The sequence below is a fragment of the Garra rufa genome, chromosome 11, assembly GCF_049309525.1.
Source record: "Garra rufa chromosome 11, GarRuf1.0, whole genome shotgun sequence".
In the NCBI taxonomy this organism is placed as follows: Eukaryota; Metazoa; Chordata; class Actinopteri; order Cypriniformes; family Cyprinidae; genus Garra; species Garra rufa.
In genome coordinates this window covers 10,955,762-10,971,606 of record NC_133371.1, presented here as the reverse complement: position 1 = coordinate 10,971,606, position 15,845 = coordinate 10,955,762, and the positions used below count along the sequence as shown (strand labels likewise).

Below are 15,845 nucleotides of genomic sequence, written 5' to 3'. Positions count from 1 at the left end.
TGGTTGGCTGGTCTTAGCTGGTTTAAGCTGGAAGTAACTGGTTTAAGCTGGTCTCCCAGCCTGGCCAGGCTGGTCAGGCTGGTTTTAGCTGGTGGTTTCCCAGTCTGACCAGCTAAGACCAGCTTGACCAGCCTGGCCAGGCTGGAAAAATGGCCAAAACCCCTCTAAAACCAGGCTGGTTGACCAGCTAAAACCAGCCAACCAGCCTAGGCTGGTTTTAGCTGTTTTTTTCCACCAGGGATGGCAACAGATTTTTGTGTGATTTGGCTATATTTAATCGAATGCAACCTGTAAATGCAAAAAAATGTTGCCAATGCTTTTTTGCAAAATATTCCTTTTTCGAATTGCCTGAAAAACCACCTCATGTGAGTGTGGACTTTTTTGCGATATACCGGAGTTTTTGCGCAATTGACGCATTTCCATTAGGCGTATTTTCCAATTCGCAATTTCAATTTGCGCAATTTAAAGGGTAATGGAAACGCAGCTTGTTTTTCATTCCTGAATGAATGATTCAGTTCAATCGCAATGATTCACTTATTAACAGCTACCTACTGACACCTACTGGAGGTTTCAATTTCACATTTAAAGTATATTTTTATTTTTTAAAATAATTTCAGATTTCACTGATTAACGTTTTATGTTTAAAATATCAAAGCAGTTTTTATGCATTTGTAACTGCATTCCATGTCCGTCTGGGCTTCATTAAACAGTGTGTAAATACATCTAAATGACACCTTAGATGCAACTTCTGCAAACATTAATTTTGTTGAAACTGATTTCATTTGTTTTGTAACAGCCTAAATGTATTTTTATTATAATTGACTGATTAAATGTAAGGATTTGACTCAAAAGGTCATGCACACTTTTAGAAAAAGTGGCTTTAAAAATAAAAATCAATTAAACTTATTGGAAAAGACTAATTTCTATCACTGCAGTGAACCGGCCACACAGAATATGAAGAATATCAAAGAATTCAGGAGTCAGTTGTCCACGCACAGTAACACACTCAGCATAATATTGTTTAATTATCTTTATCAACACCGTTATCGAAAAAATGCCAGAAAATATTGAGATATTATTTTTTGGTCAATATCACACACCCCTAGTACTGTCACCAAATGATTTGCAATGGTCGCTTTGTCACATCCAGTGTAGACAGCCTCAAGCTGTTGGTTTATTTCTGTTTTTTGTTTTTTTGGCTAGTAGAAGTTATAGTTGTCTGTTAACTTAAACAAAACATTCAGTAGCCAAATTGGCTGGTGAGTGAAAAAGTTAATTTCAATCCCTTACAAACATGCTGGTTTTCACTTCACAAAATGTTAATTGATGATTTGAGAATTGACAGTGGTGTGATTACTTGTGGATTGCTGTGATGTTTGTATCAGATGTTGGACTCCCCATCCATTGCCAGCAAATTATGTTACGCTACATTTCTCCAAATCTGGTCAGTTGAAGAAACAAACTCATCTACATCTTGGATGAGTCAGTTTTCAGCAAATGTTCAGTTTTTGCTGAGCTATTCTTTTAGGACTGATTGTAAATTAGAAAGATCATTGGCAACAGTTTACTTTTTCACAACACAAATAAAGTGTCGAAGTCCATCCATAATCTTTAGTGGATGTTTTTACGAGAAGAAAATAAAGTTAGAGATAGAAAGAGAGAGAGAGAGAGAGAGAGAGAGAGAGAGAGAGAGAGAGAGATGGATCAATTCATGGACTTTAGAAAGGTCCTTTAGAAGGCCTCAGAATCCTCCAGAGAGACTGTAATAAGAATACTATAAGTTAATTAACACTTTCTGCAACCCAAGATGGTTGGATAAAACCAGAAGTCATCCTGCTCAAGGAAAGCCACAGCTGCTGAAGATGAAGCTGATGCAGTTCAATCTAGTTGTATCCGACAACAGCATTTAAGAAATGTCTGCAAATATTTGTAAAGTGGAGGTGGTTTGAGTTGCATAACAATGTTGCTAAACCAAGGGCAGTATTAATGTTGTCCTGTTTTCTTTTACAAATCAATGAAATGGTTAACTTAAGAAATCAATAACATTCAACCCTAACTTCAGTTCAGTTTTTAGGGTTTGAAGGTTGAGGACAGCGGTGATCATTCATGAACGCGGTAAGTCTTCTCTCGTCATATTGGTTTATTTGTGTGAATAATGTAAGATGTTAACTCAACTTTTTTTTTTGTCAATCTATCTTGTTTTAATGATAATAGATTTAGTACAACAGCTGCGACCCTCTTCAATTCTGACACACTTTATTGTTTTCATAAAATACATTCACTGTTGTGACTCTCCATATTAATCACAGGCTTTTAACAATGAAAACTTGCTGCTTTGGAATTGTTCTTGTATGTATGCGTGTAAACAGCATTGCTAAAGAAAACCCTCATTTAATTTGTTTGTCCAACCATGCTTATAAAATAGCAAGTAATAATGTGCATTTATTTAACCTGGAAAATGTGTACACAGTGTCAGTGCAACTCGAGCATTTCAAAACAACTCAGTGTGCCACTGCTATTGGAATATGTGATGGAAACAATTCAAATTTCTCTGCCAGCCAGTGCAGAATAATTTCCCTAAAACTATTTTCTCAGGGTGTCAGTTTTTGCAGTATTGTGTTAGTTCTGGTTTGTCCCAGCAGGAACGATGTTTGTGACACTTTTGTTTCTTTCTTTTCTTTTTCTCAGCTTTTATTTATTTACACTTGCTTTATTAGCATCACAGTGGCTATTTAAAGAGGATGAAAGACCACAAACACACTGACCTTTAGTGATAACAAAGCAGGGGGTAAGGGGTTGCCATTACAACCAATTAGAAAATGTAATGAATGCATACGCTAGTACTCAGCATCATACTCACATGAACGACTGAACTTTCCTACACAACCCGCTAGCAGTCTCGTTTGCGCATGCGCTGTCGGACAGTCTTTAGTGGGTACACTCTGTGCAGTACAGTGATGTGACCCCACTAGAAAAGCCTCCCGAAAACATCGAGGGAAAGATACTAATGTTATTGGGAGCCAAAAGAAGCGATTGTTTTCGTATTGGGCGTTTGAAGGAGACGCTGAAATCAGTGAAGTCATCTAACGGCGCCTCCCATTTGAAAAGCAAAGACGCCCGTAACCGCACACTTAATATCGCAACTTTGCTCGTAGGATGTGACTGTACAGCGCGCTTGATCTGGGGGAGCGGGGGGGACTATCCGGACAATCCACAATCACTTCACGGACTATATTTGTGTTTTTAAGCATACCTACGTGCATCCTGGTAAGTTAGTTTAAGTCTCAGTCAAGTAAGTTCGTGTCTTAAAATCTAGTGCGCTGATTACTCCATATTGAGGATGCCCAAACATGTTGTCTATGTAGGAGACAGTTTACATTAAATGCTAAAAATAAAGCATATGAGATTTCTTAGTATTCTAATTTGTGGTCTCAACTTTGTTAATTCTCCCAGAAATGTGGGAAACACTGTTTCACAGACCCCTCTCTCCTTCTCTTTTTTTTCCCCACAAAGAACTGTTAAGTTTCAGTTGTGCAATCCGCTGGGTGATGAAAATGTGGTTAGTTCGTTTTTAGTTCTGTCATTGGTTTTATCTACAGGTTTAAGCAGGTCTGGTTTTGTTGGTCTGGTCTCCCAGGCTGACAACTGGCTTTCCAGGAAAAAAGTGTCCGGACGCCTTTAGAACCAGCCAACAGACCAACCTAATTGGGAAACCAGCAAACCGGTTTAAGTTTGATTAAATGGCTTTTGGCAGGGTTTATTAATAACCTCTACTGTGGTTTGAACCTGACACTTTCAATTACCGCTTTCCCTTACCCATAACTTTAACAACTAGTATATCATTCTTGAAAAATTGACTAAAATGTTTTACTGGTCTTTGCTGGGTTATCCTGGTTTAGCTGGACTCCCAGCCTGGCCAAGTAGCTTTGAAACCTCTTTAAACCAGCCAACAGAACCAGACAAGCTGCTTTTTGTAGCTGGTTTTCTTCTTTGGATGTTTATTGTCAGATATGATGTTAATGCAGTGTGAATACCTTGAAATTGAGCTCAATGCCACAACAAATATTAGTGGCACTTTGCAAGGCAAATGTAAAAGGTGATTTGCAAACAGGTTTGTTTTTTTAATGTTAAGGTGTCAGGTTTAAGTACAAGGTTTGTAACTCTTTAAACATAAAGTTGATTTGTTTATTATTATTATTACTATTAGCAGTAATGCTATTATTATGTCCAGTTTTTGACAATATACCAGAGTACACTCTTTAAAATAATTTTACAAAAGTTTTTGCAGTGCTGCCATAGATTAGAAGAACCATTTTGGTTCCCCAAAGAACCTTTCAAACAAATTTTTTCAAATATAAAGAAGCCTTTCTGCATTTGAAAGGTTTCATTAGTGTGTAAGGTCCTTCATTCAACCATTGATGTCAATAAGAAACCTTTATTTTAAGAGTGTAGTTCTTACTTTATTGCGGGCAAACGTTAAAATAAAGTAAAAATTACTGTATTTATACTGTGTTTTTTATTTTTAGCACCATCTAGTCTCTGAACTTTGTAAATATACAGTTGATCAAATGAATATTTTGTACTTTCCATGTAAAGACTTTAACTGGCAGTCTTACGCCATGCTTTTCCTCTTTCATACCCTTATGAAAGCCCGGGCCTTATTGCATTATGTCTATGAACGGCTGGCTAAGACTGACAGAACATTTAACCATTATAATGATTAGCAATTCACTCAAGCTTTTAAAGGCACTTCAAATTGCATTACACAGTTTTTATCAATGTATTGAAAGGCAATTGCATGGTAATGCATTTGTGGTGAGGATATGAGGCAGCATGTTTGAGATGGCTCCTTCTTTGGATGCATTTATAAAAAAAAAACAAAAAAAAAAAAACACACAAAGCAGTTTAACTGTGGCCCGCTGTGTGAAAGAGAAATAGAGATGTGCTGAGTTTCAGATCTACGCCTTGCATGCTTGCGTATGTGCATTGAAGGATTTGAACATTGCTGCACTGTGGGCTAGTTCAGTTAACCATTTACTCAATGTTATGCTTACATTGATGCACAAAGACATTTCGGGTTTTGTTTTGCGCATGACGAAAGTTCTTTAGGTGTTCAAAAATCAACAATTATTGCGACGTTTGCTTTTGGTCCTGCTGATAAAGTGTCAAGCTGTGCATGGTTTTGTCAGATAGTAGTGTGGCAGTTTAGTGAGAGCTTCTTCTCAGACCACGGGTTAAGCTAGAAGATGAAGAACCATTTTTGCTTCCCAGAGGCTCTTTCGGTGAACAGTTCCTAAGAGAAACATTTTGAAGAACATTTTAAAAATCGAAATTGCTTTTTTGACAACAAAGAAACTTTTTTTGCATTTGAAAGGTTCCATGGATGTTTAAAGCTCTTCATAGAACCATTGATGTCAATGAAGAACCTTTATTATTGTAAAACATCTACTTGAGATTTTAGGTTATTTTAGGTAACGTCACATTTGTATGTTCATGGTTCTCTGGTGTCAGTTAGTGGTCACATGACATGCAACTAAACTAAAAATTTTTAGTATTTATTTATTTATTTTTTGTTAAATTAAAACAAAAAAAAAGTCACATTACAAATATTTGTTGATATAGGATTCCATGACCAAAAATTCTAACTGTCATTTGACATTTATTGCGATTGAACTGTTACATTATATTTCATGTGAAAATATCTCTTTACTTCTGCAAATGGAAATAGTTACTTTTATAGTTGTTCACGCCTGGCTTCACTTGACAAGAACCACCCAGCTAACAAAAATGTGTTTAGATTGTTCTGATATCATTCCTATTAAGTTATGAAAAATGTTCTTTCTAAATGTTTAAAGCATCCTTTTTGTAAAATTCAAATATTCAAATTATGGAAATGAAATGGAAATGCTCTAAACGTCTGTTCAAAAAAGTGTGGAGATTATGCTAATATGAATGTAAATAAACATTGCATTGCATTTGCCTTCCCAAAAATGAGTTAAACTCAGCAGTTGTGGAGATGGAGTTGGAGAGAAGCATCATTTACTGTAAACCAAGCTGCTCTGAAAACATGCTATTATAAGCAAATCAACACAGTGCCGCTCTTCACTCTGAAACATGCAACACAACAGATCTTCTTTATTTAAATTACAGCCTTTGAATTGATAATAACGCTAATTAACGCTAATTATAAGCTTTTCATCAATTGCAGTTCCCTCTTTTGGAAAAGTTAATGATTACTTTCTCCATTTTGAATGCCAGTTTCAGAAGTGATCCAAAAGCTTATATATTATTAGCCATCTGATGTGATTTATAAGCAGTGTTGGGGAAAGTTACTTTTAAAAGTAATGCTTTACAATAATGTGTTACTCCCTAATAAAGTAACTAATTATATTACTTAGTTACTTATTTATGGAAAGTAATGCGTTACATTACTTTTGCGTTACTTTTTAAATCTGGGCAGGGCCTGCTTGTTTGTTCTTAATATAAAAAGTTATTTTTAGCAAATGTAAAAGCCTTTTTAAGGCTCTACAGTGCGACCATTTCACTTGCATTTGTGACTAAAAACTACTGCTTGCCACTATTAAAAAAATATTTAGTGCGACCTGATTAGCTTTAAAGGTTTCTTCTTTTTTTCAGTGTTGAGTAATGTATCACAGCCATATCTCAAGAATACTTCCATAATCAGAGAGTAAATAATTCATCGAAGATTCATCGTTCATTGTACAGAGCTTCTTTGATTATAATGGAACTTTGTGAAATCGGGATGAACTAAGATGAATGACCGATTTTAATAATTTTCAAGGGAGTGTGTAAATGAGATATTGATTTAATACAACAGTTAAATCAACAAGAAGTTAATATTAGGAGACTTACATTGTCCGACTATAACACTATTGCCTGATTTTGCTCTATTTCGGCATCCAAAATCGTCTGAAACAAGTTACAACTGAGCCTCTGCGCATCTCAATTCAAACACATCAGTGTTTTGTTTATGAATCAATGTGCATTTTTAAACGAATCTAGTGAATGATTTAATTTTCCATTCATAAAGACGGTCACTTGCTTTATTCCTAAATAAATCAGCTGTTCCAACGAATCAAACGGATGATTTGATTCAGTAATTAAATCGGTGACTTTCCGCCACCTACTGGCAGATATAGTTTCATTTTTAAAGTATCTTTTCAGTTTATTTAAATCATTTAATATTTCTGTATTCAAAATTGTATATTTAAAACATTAATCTCAACATGAATTTATGAATTTGATTGCACTCATGCCACCTCTGAGCCTCATTAAACACATGAAAATGCACCTACAAGTAGGGCTGGGCGATTTGGCCTAAAATCAAAATCTCGATTAATTGAACATTTTAACTCGATTACGATTAATGAACGATTATTTTATTTATTAATAAAATTATATTTAATTATATTTATATAATATTTATTTTTTTGCCCTCATAGTTCACTGACAAGTAGGGATGCACCGAAATGAAAATTCTTGGCCGAAACCGAAAACCGAAAAAGAGGAAACCAAGGCCGAAAACCGAAACCCCGAAAGAATTATGCCAATTATTAGTACCATTCCATTTATGGCTATGACTGTGTACTAATCTTACTAGAATCAAGGCATTGCAATTGCATACATTAATATTAAAGTATCAAAGAATAAATCAATTATATTAATTTAAACAATTATTATCAATCAAGTATTTTATTACTTGACATATAGATATATTTTACTGCCTTTGTTTAAATAGTTTAATCGTTTACATTTTTATAACATTATCTTCTGGATCCATCACATCATAGACTGTAAAAATATTCACATTTACAAGTCTACGCGTTTCTCTTCCAGCAGGAGGCGCTGTCAGACTGGTATACAAAGCAGCGCAACAAATGACTTTGAAACGTGCAGCGCTCAGATTTATTCAATGGATAGCCTTTTGAAGTTTCATCATTTCTTGTCTTTCAGTCCCCACATTTAACACCTGAAATCATAATTAATACTTTCTTAACCCCTAATAACACTGCAGTTTTCAATTAAAATTAAGAGCTTTATTTCAAGAACCGATTTTCTGAAACAAACCTTGCACAATATACGTTTCTTTTTATACGTTTCCCACCATATTCAGGGCACAAGTAAAAAAAATTAGGGGACTAAATTAATATCAGCATATGAAGTATAATCGTCTCTCATTGTCTCTGAGAGAATGCACGTCAGATGCTGAAAATCCGTTTTCACTTTCATTTTAACATTGCGCAGTTTTCACGTTGCTTGTGTGATATCCATTGGCTCACCTCCATGGTTTAAAACATAAATATTAATAAAAATACAGTATGAAAAGACATATCTTTAAAATGTTGTGACGTAACACCAAGGTAAAGCTAATGTTTTTCACTCACTGAAAGCTACATCTGTCTCGATCTCTGCTCTTATCACTGCACGCACGACTGCAGACACAACCCCTCTGGAAATTTCGGCAAAACAAGTTTTGCAAATCGCTATCCGTGGGTCTTTCCATACGTCCACACCGCAGACGTGTTGCTTCAGACAAGCACGTGCAGGCTGCAGTTTCTGTTTGTGTCAACATACTGTTTCGGCCGTGTTGTTTCGGTGATAAAAGTCTTTCGGCCGAAAACCGAAAATGCACTTTCAAAGTAGAAAATAAGCACTGTCTTCTAAACAAAATTACTCTTGTATATCCTGTAAATTTTTTAAGCTCTCCATGGACATGTCGGCGGAATAACGTAATGTAACGGAGCGGGGTCACGTGACTCCACACGCGGTACTGTTTTTAAAGGGAAAGTAATCAAAATAATCGACCTGGAAACATTTGATCCATTATAGGTTCTGAATGTCGATTTCGATTATTTTTCGATTAATCGCCCAGCCCTACCTACAAGGCACTTTTGTGTTCTTCTGTGCAGTGTTGTTTTCGTCAACGATGACGATGACGAAATCATTTCGTTGACGCCACTTTTTTTCATGACGATAACGAGACGATGACGAGATAAAAATGGCTCGTTGATGACTAAAACATGACGAGACGTGTGTGAGTTTTCGTTGACGAGACGAGAATAGACGAAAATGTTAGTGGGTGGTCCGTCAGACCAGACGTTTAAAATGCATGACATTTCCGCTTATTGTGCATGCCAATTAAAACTTAAAAAGTATCTGACGCTATGGCAAGCCGTTTTAGCATTAAATACTCTTTGCTATACTAGTATGGCAAGCCGTTTTAGCATTCCATCCTTGTTTGTCTTTTATGTTCTAAAACATTCCTTCATTATTGTAATTATTGGTGAAAATAGTCGATCCGGAAGCTCACATTGTGTTGAACTATAGGTCTGCTATTTTCAGAACTTATAAGTGACACTACCCAACAGCAAAATACTTACTGACCTACATTAATTTGTTAAAAGACTACTTTTTTCCCTTTTTTTTGACTAAAACTAGACTAAAACCTTATTGACATTTCGTCTACTAAAAGTAGACTAAAACCTTTTTGACTTTTCGTCGACTAAAATTGGACTAAAACTATCACATATAGAAGTGACTAAAATTTGACTGAAACTAAGAAGCATTTTAGTCCAAAAGACTAAGACTAAATCTAAGATGGTTGTCAAAAACAACACTGCTTCTGTGCCACCTTTGTAGTACGGATTAACTTTGTTAATACTAATTTCATTTGATTGGTATACTTTTATTTATTTTTAATATAGTTTAAAAAATGCCATTACAAAGGTAAAAACACAATTCCCATGCAAATCACTTTAAGGAGTCAAATATTACCTCGTAATAGGAAGGCAAATTTTTTTCAGATCAGATTATTTTTGATTATTGGTTAGAATGTGCTCCTAAAAATAAAATTAGTGTAGAGCCCTGCCTTTCACACCAAAAAGAGAAATTTGTGAAGTCAATTCATGTCTGTACAGTAGAACTGTAAGAAAAGAAAGTTTAACACTTTTCAGTAATGAGAAAAATTAAGCACAAATGTTAGTCAATATAAAGTAAGATTTGCTTATTAAAGAGTCAAGCTGTGCATGGTTTTGTGAGATATAGTGTGGCAGTTCAGTAAGAGCTTCTTCTCAGACCACGGGTTAAGCTAGAAGATGTGAACACTTTTAACTTGCTTTTCTTGTTTCCAGTTGACTTTTAGCAGGGCTTCCAACTTCCACGCATTCAGCGTGAAACTCAAATTTTTTCTCACATTCTCATGCCACACATCCGTTTTCGCATGCAGATGCTGTAAAAAGCACTCTAATTTAAAACTGTAATAATATTACCAAAACACATTTGGTAAAGGCTCCAGTGCATATTTGTGTTTGCGTTTTGGAAATTGCCAAAAGATTCTGTTTATTAGGTGTTTTTGTAGCGCTGAGCAATGTAGCAAATCATAGACATACAGGTGCATTTCAATAAATTAGAATGTCATGGAAAAGTTCATTTATTTCAGTAATTCAACTCAAATTGTGAAACTTGTTTTAAATAAATTCAAGTAGTTTAAGTCTTTGGTTCTTTTAATTGTGATGATTTGGCTCACATTTAACAAAAACCTCAACAAATTAGAATATGGTGACATGATAATTAGCTAATCAACTCAAAACACCTGCAAAGGTATCCTAAGCCTTCAAAATGGTCTCTCAGTTTCGTTTATTAGGCTACACAATCATGGGGAAGACTGCTGATCTGACAGTTGTCCAGAAGACAATCATTGACACCCTTCACAACAAACATTCATGGCCAAAGAAGCTGGCTGTTCAGAGTGCTGTATCCAAGCATGTTGAGTGGAAGGGAAATATGTGGAAGAAAAAGATGCTCAACCAACCGAGAGAACCGCAGCCTTGAGAGGCTTGTCAAGCAAAATACAATACAATAATTTGGGTGAACTTCACAAGAAATGGACTGAGGCTGGGGTCAAGGCATCAAGAGCCACCACACACAGACGTGTCAAGGAATTTGGCTACAGTTGTCGTATTCCTCTTGTTAAGCCACTCCTGAACCACAGACAATGTCAGAGGCGTCTTACTTAGGCTAAGGAGAAGAAGAAATGAACTGTTGCCCAGTGGTCCAAAGTCCTCTTTTCAGATGAGAGCAAATTTTGTATTTAATTTGGAAACCAAGGTCCTAGAGTCTGGAGGAAGGGTGGAGAAGCTCATAGCCCAAGTTGCTTGAAGTCCAGTGTTAAGTTTCCACAGTCTGTGATGATTTGGGGTGCAATGTCACCTGCTGGTGTTGGTCCACTGTGTTTTTTAAAAACCAAAGTCACTGCACCCGTTTACCAAGACATTTTAGAGCACTTCATGCATCCTTCTGCTGACCAGCTTTTTAAAGATGCTGATTTCATTTTCCAGCAGGTTTTGGCACTTGCCAAAAGCACCAAAAGTTGGTTAAATGACCATAGTGTTGGTGTGCTTGACTGGCCAGCAAACTCACCAGGCCTGAACCCCATAGAGAATATATGGGGTATTGTCAAGATAAAAATGAGAAACAAGATGCAGATGAGCTGAAGGCCACTGTCAAAGATTCCTTGGCTTCCATACCTCCTCAGCAGTGCCACAAACTGATCTCCTCCATGCCACGCCAAATTAAGGCAGTAATTAAAGCAAAAGGATCCTCTACCAAGTATCCATGGGTACCAAAGACGTCACTTCCGCTATGCTCGCCGCCATATTTGTGTCCGATATGATAACAGGCACAGCGCATCTAAATGAGATTTATTAATAAATTGAAACAAGAAATTACTTTTTATCACTACTTCCCACACTGTGTATTTGACTTGATTGTATGTTTAGGACAGATTGTGTAAATTATTGTGAACGTAGTCGCTCGGTGAAGGCTTTAAGACCTGGAAGAATCCTTTGCCGGCTGGTCACTACTTCACAGCGAACGAGACTCGCGCTGACGGCACTAATACAGTCCGCGCTTAGATTTCGGCAAATTAGTTTTGCCGAATGCAAAAAAAAAAATGTGATTATTGAGCATAAGCCCAACATCCAGCAAGCCAAGGGAAGACGTCTTTCACGTTTTGTGTATTCATAAATCCGGATCTCATTATTGAAGCTCAAATTCAAGCACCAAAAGCATGCGATTTCTTTGTTTAAAAATATGCTTTTTCATTCATCCAGACTATATGGCCGCATAACATTTTAGTTTACTTTAGTTTATTACATCACTTGTGCAGCCAGTCACAATTCACAATGGTACCATTTACTCGGGATGATGATTTGTGTGTGTGCCATTTTTGTATGACAAATAATTTTTAGGGTAATTGTACATAAATAGTTTTAGCAAAACAAATATGATTATTTTAAGAACCTTTTTTACATGTAACTTATATACTTTACTGCAGGCGTTGCAATGACGAACGCTATGTAGTACAATAGTTTAGCGTTTATTATTTCATTTTCATAATTCACTAAACACCGCATGTTCTAAAATGCCTTCAACTGTAAACACTCTTGCTCTTAAGCCTAATACACACTGAAACAAATAATTTACGGCATCTGGGTGTACTGTAAGTCACTATTCTCTGCATTAGCACTGTTTTGAACTTACTGTTTGAATGCATTCTCGTTTACTAAATCTTTTGACGTACGAGTTGATCGGTTCAAAATGTAATTAACTGATTCTTTTCATTTTAAGGCATTATTTTCGTTATCATCTACTTATTTACAATCTTAGTCAATAATTAATTATTATTGCACTACTCTTGTTGTGCCGAAAAAACACCCTTGCTGTGAAAAGCACCTGCGTGAATGACACCGGTACACTAAAGGCTATATGCATACCGACCCACTTCAAGCACTGCTGAGATCGAATAAATCTGTAGTTAGGTTTTTTTCTGATGACTGTTGTTACAGCTAACAGAACAACATATCCCGGGCATATTGTATCCCTGTTGTGAACATTCTGGGAGTTTTGTTGATCTTCCTCTGGTAGTTGTGGCTGCTGTGACCATAGACTAAAACAGGTAGAGCGGACACAAAAATGGCGGCGATAAAGCACAGTGACGTCACATGGTCTCTATGAATAGAGTACATATACAGCCAGAAACATGCAGCACAATAGATATACTTCTTTATTTAAATAGCAGCCTTTGAATTGATTTTGAATTGATTGATGTATTGATTGATACATTTTTGGGTGAATGTTTTCTTTAAAAATTACTTCTTGAAACGCTATAAAGTTGAATTGAAGTGCATTGCACTTGCAAGCCTTTTATATTCTCAAATGAGAATTTAAGAAGCCACGTTCTTTAAATGTGCGAATAAATGATAATGCCATGAACCCCCCCCCCCCTACATTTTACCAACCGTAACCACTAAACTACCGCCACCCATTTTTTTTCTGTTTGCTCTCCGTATGCCGTACAGACTAGCATTGTTTTAGAGGTTGGGTCAGGACCGTGGCCTCACGGCCTTGCAGCATGTGGTGCTCATTAGATGCACCTTGAATGCAGCTCTGTGTTTTTTACACGGAAAGCTTGCAGAACTGAGTGGATGACTTGAGCCATCCAGAGAAGTGAAAGGGGTTAGATGTAATTACACGAATTTGCTTTGGTGTTAAAGCTTTAGTTTTATTTCGTTAGATGCGTAGGAGCGGTTGTTAATGTTTAAACATTTCATGGAACATCTGTCCGGTGTATTATTTGCATCTGACATCAACACTTCATTAGTAGACTTGAGAATTGTGTAGACATCCTAAATGAGAATAAGTTGTTATTAACTGATGTTGTTCAAATGTTAGAGCAGAAATGTAATAATGGACTAATCGATTCCCATGAAGTATGCCTACCTTTCATTTATAATGTATTTAATTCACTTAAGTCCATTATGCTGTGAAATAAAAATGTACAATGTATTCCACTCTTTAGTTTTGTGAGGTTTGGACCATTTCAGTCATGTGGCTTATAATACCAAAAAGATAAAATGTACAGTCAAGCCCACAATTATTCATACCCCTGGCAAATTCTGACTTAAAGTTACTTTTATTCAACCAGCAAGTTTGTTTTATTATTAGAAATTACATAGATGTCTCCCAGAAGATAATAAGATGATGTACAAAAACGCATCATTGTGGAAAAATTATTACTCATCTCAACAAAAGTGGCATGTCCAAAATTATTCATACCCTTCTCAATAATCAATAGAAAAGCCTTTATTGGCTATTACAGCAATCAAATGCTTCCTATAATTGCTGACCAGCTTTTGCCATGTCTCCACTGGTATTTTTACCCATTTATCTTTAGTGATGAGCTCCAACTCTTTCAGGTTGGAGGGTCTCCTTGCCATCACCCTGATCTTTAAGACAGATTCCTCCACAGATTCAAAATTGGATTTAAGTCAGGACTCTGGCTGGGCCACTGCAAAACATTAATGTTTTTGTCTGCTAACAATTTCTTCACCACTTTTACTGTGTGTTTTGGGTCGTTGTCATGCTGAAATGTCCACTGGTGCCCAAGGTCAAGTTTCTCTGCAGATTGCCTGATGTTGTTGTTGAGAATTTTGATGTATTGCTCATTTTTCATGGTGCCGTTAACTGTGAAACTTTTGTGTGCCTTATCTGGAGAAGTGGTGTCCTCCTTGGTCTGCGTCCGTGGAACCCAGTGGTGTGCAGTATCCGTTGGACAGTCTGTCTCGAGATGTTGCCACCAGTAGAGCCCAGATTCATTAGAATGGCCTTGGTGGTGATCCTTGGATTCTTTTTTACCTCTCTCACTATCCTCCTGGCCAGCACAGGTGTCACTTTTGGCTTCCGACCACATCCTCTGAGATTTTTCACAGTGCGGCACGTCTTGTATTTTTAAATAGTACTTTGCACTGTAGCCACTGGAACTTCAAAACATTTAGATATGGTCATATAGCCCTTTCCTGACTTGTGAGCAGCCACAATGCACAGCCGCAGGTCCTCAGTGAGCTCCTTTGTCTTAGCCATGACTGGCCACAAACCAACAGCAGAGAACTTCTGTTTTTCTCTTAAGTTTATTAAAACAGCTGTTCCCAATGAATTAAGGTAATTAGGATGCTTTAGAACAGCTTGGACTATTTGGAATGGTATATAATTTTGGATTTTCCTATAGACTGTGACAGTTTGCAAAGGGAATAATTTTGGACATGTCACTTTTTGTTCAAATGTAAATATAAGCTGAGAAAAAAAAAAAAAATTCCCACAATGATGCATCTTGTACATCAACTTATTATCTTTTGGGAGAAGCCTGTGTCATTTCCGGTCAAAAAAAAAACAAAAAAAAAACTTGCTGGTTAAATAAAGGTAACTTGAAGTCAGAGAGGGGTATTTCGTGCTGAGCATGTTGGGACACACAACAGCTCTGCTGTGACTGCTGAATGATATCCGTATCTGGACGCAGAGCCAAGATTAAATTGGGTAAACAGAGGAGCTGTGGGCTCAAGCCTATCAAGATTATTGGATTCTGTTACCAACAGGTCATATCTATTTTTATGTCATCTCTCATATGTATTTAAATAAACCATACAGCTTATTTGCAGATCATTGAATTTTTATCATATTAAAGTTATGCAGTCATCTTGGTGCTTATTGTTTGCAAGGTTATGTGCACTTTAGAGGAGTTGCATCTTTTACTGTAGACTTTTTAAGGGTTGTTCACGTGCTCATTACATAATCAGAAAAGTTGGCAACATCAACATGATTTTAAGCCGTGTTTATTGATATCATACCGTTCTTGAGATTGCGAACGTTAGTGAAAGCAATCCTTTTGTCATGGCTTATTACAGCTAGTTACTTAACATCAAGTTTCCACACATTTAGAATGTTTCAGTTGCACAACATTAACCTCATATTGGCATAGTTTGAAATGGAAG

The 15,845-nt window shown here is 36.5% G+C and overlaps 1 protein-coding gene across 3 annotated transcripts in view; it reads left to right on the top strand.

The window, feature by feature from the left end:
- Positions 1–1,891: 1,891 nt before the first annotated feature.
- st3gal4 (ST3 beta-galactoside alpha-2,3-sialyltransferase 4) overlaps positions 1,892–15,845 on the top strand; it is a 50,952-nt gene continuing 36,998 nt past the window's right edge. For 2 of the 3 annotated variants that reach the window (XM_073850625.1, XM_073850623.1), the window contains exon 1: positions 2,933–3,267. The gene's annotated coding sequence lies outside the window, so the exon portion shown is untranslated. Of the gene's footprint in view, positions 2,116–2,932; positions 3,268–15,845 lie in introns of those variants that run through there. The other variant, XM_073850624.1, reaches the window with a different exon arrangement.